The sequence below is a fragment of the Lactuca saligna genome, chromosome 5, assembly GCF_052625555.1.
Source record: "Lactuca saligna cultivar CGN05327 chromosome 5, ASM5262555v1, whole genome shotgun sequence".
Taxonomy (NCBI): domain Eukaryota; kingdom Viridiplantae; phylum Streptophyta; class Magnoliopsida; order Asterales; family Asteraceae; genus Lactuca; species Lactuca saligna.
This window is the reverse complement of record NC_136421.1, coordinates 161,934,196-161,941,663: the sequence shown is the minus strand read 5'-3', so window position 1 is coordinate 161,941,663 and position 7,468 is coordinate 161,934,196.

Genomic DNA, 7,468 nt, shown 5'->3' with positions numbered 1-7,468 from the left:
CGATTTTTTTTAGAAACATATCCTTCAACTTTGTGCTTTGACTGATTCAAGGATTGATCTGCAGAAGAAGTAGAAATGTTAGTACTTTCAACATTAATAAATCCTCACAAAATAAAACCAGATGACTTGCCATAAATCATAAATGATTCATTGGCAATCTCTTCTTTGGACGAAGGCTTGGACACATATGAATGATTGAAGGGAGGGGGTACATGGTTATACCCTAGACCTTTTGATTGATTTTTCTTAAATTTCATGATGTGGTGTATCATATTTGTAACTACCTCACTTGAAAAATCATATTTTCTAACATCAAGCTTGGCGGTTTGAAATTTTCCTTTCAAAGATTCAATTTCTGCCACTAGTTTAGTGTTCTGTTTGACTATATAATCATAATTTTCACATTTATTACTGTAGTCTTCCTGAAGTCTCCTAAAGTCCTTAATTTTTTATTCCAATTGAGCTTTAAGTGGTTTTTGACCTTTTCTAAGTTGGTAACCTTCATATCTAAGGTCTTCTACGTCCCTTATTAATTTGTCATTAAGTTCACGAAGAATCTTAAGATTTTATACTTCACTGCCTAATGTCTCAATTTTGTCATGCAGAGTTTTAACATAGTCAATACAGGCTTGAGAGCATCATGGAAGACTTACCTTGGCTGAATTAGGTTCATGAGAAGAGGATACCATCAATGCAAACTGCAGCTCCATCATCTTATCTTCAGCTTCCACAATCTCTGTTGGGGCATCATCACAAACTTGTGCCAGGTGGGAAACTTGATGTACAGATAGGTTCAGGGGTTGCATCTGATCCTCCCAGTCAAAAGACTGATCGACCATAGCCTTCTCATTGTTTTTTTGAGCACCACTTCGATTGTTTCCAACTGCAACTATTGTCTTGTCATTATTTAATCTTCTGTCTAGCTGTGGACAATCATGAGCAAAATGCCCTGGCTCATGACAGTTAAAACATCGAAGCTTTCCCTTGCTGAACCCAACCTTCTTGTCAGCACTCATTCCCCAGTTATTTTTTCCAGTCTTTTTGGAAAAAAAATTTGCCCTATATACTGCCATGGCAATTTACCATGTAATATCCATCTCCTCAATGTCTTCAGGGTGAATCTGATCAAGATCAGCAAATAACAATTGAGGTGGGAGATCTCTGGCTACGATTGCATAGTAGCAATTGACAAGCCCTGAAGCAAGTGCAAGATTTTCATCACTCTCCTTTCCCTTTGAATAAGAAGCCCCAGTTGAAGATGATGCAGAGGAAGCGGAGGAAGTGGGAAAGGTGTGCTTCTGAACTTGTGGAGTAGTAAATGATTGACCTGCATAAGGAAGAGAAAACGACATGGATGAAAAGAGCATTGTTAGAGGAGATGCCAAGATTCACAGCTGAATACGAGTTCGCATGGTTAATTTCCCGCTGCTTGTCATCAATATAACATGCCTTGATGACTACCATTACTTCAGCTAGAGAGAGGCGGCTGAGATCCTTAGTTTTCTTAATAACAGCTACATTCATGTCCCAAGATTTTGGGAGAGCATTCGGTAGCTTCTTGTTCACTTCTGACCTTTTGTAGAAAATCGTGGCCACAGTCATTTCTGTATTTAGAGTTGTGAACCGCTGCAGTTGTGATTCAAGGGTCTCTCTAGGAACATAATTAAACATATTAAAACGTTGTCTCAGCATATCCTGGCGACTCTCTCACATATCTTTGTTCCCTTCATATACCTCAATCAGGGCTTCCCACAAAGCTTTAGCCGACATATACTCTTTGAACCCTTGATCAATGTCTGGTGACAAGGCCATGGTCAAGATGGCCAATGCCTTTTCCTGCTCCTCCACAATTTCAAAGTCTTCATCAGTATAATTTTCTATTTTCTTATCAACTACTTGCCCAGCAACTGTAGTGGTTACTCTGACGGGATTCTTGATGACGCATTTCCACAACTTGAAATCCTTCATTTTTATATACTTCTCTATTCTGTACTTCCACTCGGGAAACCCATCAGCAGAAATTAACCTTGGAATTCGCGTGGTTGTACCCATGATAGCATTAAGCTTTTGAAAGTGGTTTTGACTTTGAGATTCCATTTTTTTAACAATTAATTAAAATTCAAATTAAAATATAAACTGATTTAGTTAAATAAATGATATAAACTGATTTAATATTCAATTGAGCTGAAAATGAGTTTGCGGCCGTAAACTATAAAATTTTTGATTGACTGTCCAATGGTTCACGGTGCAAGAATTTAAATTAGATTCACGGTCCAAGGTTTACGGTTGAAGAATACTGTCTTCGATTCCGGGTTTACGGTTCAAGAAAGCTATAGGGATTGCGACCGTAAATAGGGATTACGGCTGGAAGCTTGGGCCGTAAACAACGATTATTTCAGTTTCTTGATGAACCCAAAGGAGGAGCAGTAATTTGGAAAAGTTTCAAGCAAGAGACCATAGCTGACTCAACGTGTGAATATGAGTATATAGCTACGGCCGGAGTGTCAAAGGAGGCTATATGGTTGAATAACTTCATTGGAGATCTTGGAGTTGTGCCAGCCATTAAGGAGCCGATGGAGATTTTCCGCAATAACAAAGGAGCAGTTGCCTTGACCTTGGAACCAAGAGATCATGGCAGATCTAGGCATATCGACAGAAAATACCATTTCATCAGACATCGGGTAGAATAAGGACTCCTCGTCATGAAGAGGCTATCATCAGAAGAGAATCCTGCATATCCCCTCACTAAGGGTCTGCGTAGGGTTAAGCACGTTTAGCATATGAGGAGCATTGGTCTGAAGGATGATATTAGTTTTAGTGATTAGATAGATATTTACAAACTTGTAATAGATAAATGTAATTAAAATTTGATGATTAAATAATGGAGATTTATTTATGAGTATTGGTTACTATCTTCTGTCAATTGTTTATCTTTGTGTTTCAACTTTTCATATTTTACTTCCCAAATAATTGGATTATTAAAATTATCCATAGTCGATCATACTTTGGAGGTAAGTAGTGAATTACGATTGTCATGAATTGGCTTTAGATTGTCTAAGTGTTTAGACATAACAATGGTTTGCTGCAACATTCATGAGTACTTTTGAAACAGGGATTTGAGTATTAGATTAAACCCACGCTCATAGAATTACTTCATGGAATTTATCATAGGTAATTATGAGATGATAATATCGTATAATCTTTAAACCGAGATATATGAGTAGTTGTTTACGATTTGGTTCTGCATTGATAATACGTAAACGCATCAGTAACTTGATGTTATAAAACATATTGTTTTGTACGCTTTGATGAGTAAACAGTACAAACATATAAGTCAAAGTTTATCTGTTCCTTTTTCCATAAGGGGGAAAAGCGATATCTTGCGACCCTCGATGATTTGGTGTTGACTTATGTGTCGGGCCCGGTCAGGACTAAATTGAAGTGTTCAATAAGTTCTCTGTCATTATAAATCAGAAATCGGGACACAAACTGTTGGACAATGAGAATGATTCTATTCCATATATTTTGTCTACATTATATCTTGAAAAATAGAGGATTATATGATCCCTTATCTTAGGACACGTAACTAGCTAGGTCAGAGTTCGACAACGGCTTTTGAAAGCTACAATGTGCTAGTCAATTTTTGAAGTTGTACTTGCAATTATAGTTATTAGAATTATCCAAGTGGGAGACTGTTGGATTAGGTGTCTAAGCCCATAACTATAATTGGTGTTGGATTAGGTGTCTAAGCCTATAAGTATAATTGGTAGATACTTGAATTGATGGTAGCATAGTCCTTTTGGGTTGCCTTCACTCTTGCAACTTGACATGATGACTTTTGGAGAGAAATTGAATTTATTATTTGGAATAATAAGTTGATATAAATGATTTATTAATATGTTATGAAATGAATATATTAATTAGAAATCATGTTGTTTAATTAATATTTAATCGGAAATTAATTTGGAATTAATTTTACGATAAAAGGAATTAATTAAAAGTGCATGGGTTGTTTTGCAAATCATTGATTGTTATGAATCTGGGCTCTTGGACTCCTTAGATAGGAGTGCACACAAATTATAGGGAGGCCCTATAAGTTTTTGTCCAAGGCTTCTAGAAGAGGAGTTCATGGTTTGCTTAGGCCTTAAGCAGGAAATTAGGGTTTACACCTACAAACCCTAGATTTAGGACTAAGCCATCTCAAGTATAAAAGTGTTCTAACCCTTAGGATTTTTGGCCACTTTCTTCTAACCCTAGAAGTTGATTTTCTAGGAGTAATCCCTCCTCTCTGTTCTCATCCTCTTGCAAATAATGTTTGTAAGCCATTAGAGGCGTCACATTTGTGGCACTTGCTTTCAAGAGTTCAAGATCTACAGGGATTAATTTTTATTACAAAATAACAATTGAGGTATGTATCTAAACCAAGGTTGTAGAACTCGTTACTCCGTACCTGTTCGGCCGACTACTGAGTAGCGAGTACTCAGGAGTACTCGTGAGTACTTGGGGAGTACTCGGATTTGGTAATTCATGTAGAAATATTTTTAGGGAAATTATATATGTCTAAATCATAACTTCAAACCATAAGTTGATTGAAATATATAACAACATTAGATAAATGTGAATACACAAAAACAGAAAAACACATAATGGTCTCACTTCGTGAGTAATTACTAAAAATTTAAGATATATATGTAGTAATAATCACATGTGTGTATGTTAAATAATAAATCATTAAGTATATTATACATATTAATCACCGAGTTGACCGAGTTTTACAACATTGCTCAGTTCAGTAAAGGGCCTATCGGGGAGTATTCGAGATTCTGTAACTCACCTCGGTAAGGGGCCACATAGCGAGTACTCGGATGAGTAATCAGCCAAGTTGGAGAGTTTTACAACACTGATCTAACCTATATTTCGGTTAATTTTATTATATAGATGCATATTATGACATTCCCATTTTCACGGCCAGAAAAGACCGATTATGTTTATGCTTTATAAAAATCAGAGTATCTCTTTTAATCAAAATGTTGCGGAATTTGTTCCCAGTAAAACATGATAAATACGTTATCAAAGCATTTCCAAAGAAAAGTATTTTTTTTCATTTTAAATCATTTGGGATGTCATTGTCAATACAGAAACATAAGCATAAACAGAACTTACATTCATTATCACTAGTGACCTATATCTCCTTAATCTCTCAGTGTAATGTGACTTCATACCAACACCTGTGATATAAATAAACTGAGTGGGTCAGGTTGGAAAACCTGGTGAGTACATAGGGTTTTCAACCCAAAATAATATAATTATTATGTTTAATCGTCAAACAGTTAACCCAATTACCCATCCCCATTATCTTCTTTACTCTTAAGGGTCTACCCTAAGAATCAGCTACTCCTCGTTAATTGATTCCTAAGGATCATCCTAAGGAATCGACACGAAATCCATCTTTGCAAGGGTTTACTCAACAGGCACTAAATCCATAGCTGCCAGGGCTATTTCGTTTATCGACAGTATCCACTCGCAATACATGTCAATGGGTTTTTAGAGTACACCAATGAACACATCGTTCACAACACCTACAGGTTGTAAGTCTGCTAGTGTTCCACTGGACTGTCTAGAATAGTCCGTGGTTGTCATCCATACTCTGCTGAATGATTGGGTCATCATTTGGGAAAAAGGTTTCTCACATCGTCCACCTCTCACCCTCACCTCTCGGTCTATTTCGCCTCTCAACTCATCATCCAACTTATACTCCATCTATTACATCTACCCATGTTTTACCCCAACATTATCGTAGATATAAAATACATATACAATTTAAATCTTTTAAAACATGTATAAAATCGTTCACCCAACATAGATAACAATTATACAGATACTATTCACACATAGCATGTAGTTTATATAAAATACTTCTTATCTATGTGTAAGATGAAAGTAACTATGCACTCACTTGATACGGTGGTGATTCCGAACTCAGACAACGCTTCGTTATCTCAAAACAATTTTCCTCGACAAAACCTAGTATCAATACCACTAAGGTTTAGTTTTAACGTTAACCGAGACTAATTAACAGTCTAGCTATTATTACTATTATATAAGCATTAAATAACACTCAATATAACTCATAATAATAGCCTAAATAATTATTTTAAGGTCCTAATAATGTTACTATAATTAAATAAAAGGTATATTAAATATAGTATAGACATAGCTCACTTATAACAGGTTTTTTATTAAAAACCGGGCTTCGCTGGAGTAGTGTTTCCGAACTGAAAGCTTTTCTTGTCGGAGCCGTCAGACGCTCCGGGGCTTTCTTCTCGTGCTAGGGAGGTTCCCTAGACTTCGGAGGGGCCTAGGGAGGTTAGAGAGAAGTTAGAGAGAGAAAGAAAGGCTTACGATGTGAAGAAATTATGAAGAGTTCATCTCTTATTTATAGAAATTTTATAGTAAAGTAGTCTCCCAGCTTCGTCCATATCTTTTGTGTACGAGCTCCGTTTTGTACGTTCTTTATATCCACGCATTGGTATTTACGAGTACTACAACTTTCATTTAGACACTGTCAGCTAATTCTCCTTCTATCTCAGATTTACAAAAACTGCATCGTATTTATCGCGCACGAAGAGTAGCGACTAAGCTTCGTCCATATCTTTTGCATACGAGCTCCATTTCCGATGTTATTTATATCCATGTGTTGGTATTTACGAGTACTACAACTTTCATTTAGACCTCGTTGGCTAATTCTCATTCTATCTCGGATTTACAAAGCCGCACTCGAAAAGTAGAGACTAAGTTTCGTCCATAATTTGCATACGAGCTCTGTTTTTGACGTTATTTATATCCACGCATAGGTAAAAATAAAATCTACAACTTTCCTTTTTACTCCGTCGGCTAATTCTCGACCGATCTTAAATTTAACAGTAGGAAGAGATTAGACTGTTAAATGACCGCGAAGAATTCATAACTCCTTCATACGGACTCTGTTTTCGTCAGTATTTTTACCGTTGAGTTTCTATTAATGAGATCTTCAACTCTCATTTAGGTCGCATAAGCCAAAAACCGCTCGAACTAAAATTCGAGTTTCGGGCCATGCACCGCTATGCCAAATCTTAGAAAAATCATAACTTCCTCATACGAAGTCAGATTTGGGCGTTCTTTTTATGGACACTCTCGGTTTAACATTTTATATGAGTTTTGTTTAGATCTCTAAGGCTAAAAGTCGTTCTATTGTAAATTCACTATTTACACTTCCCGGTGTCGTGCCGGTTCCGTCGCGAAACTTCGATGGGTCATAACTTCTTCATTATAACTCGGATTTCGACGCTCTTTATATGTACGGAAACCTTGTAACATATACTACAACTTGGTTAAGATTATTTATTCTAAAAAATATTTTGCCAAAAAGTCGTTTTCAACCCCTCTTATCTCTAAATTGACTAGCCCGGTTCTACGGGCGTTACACATA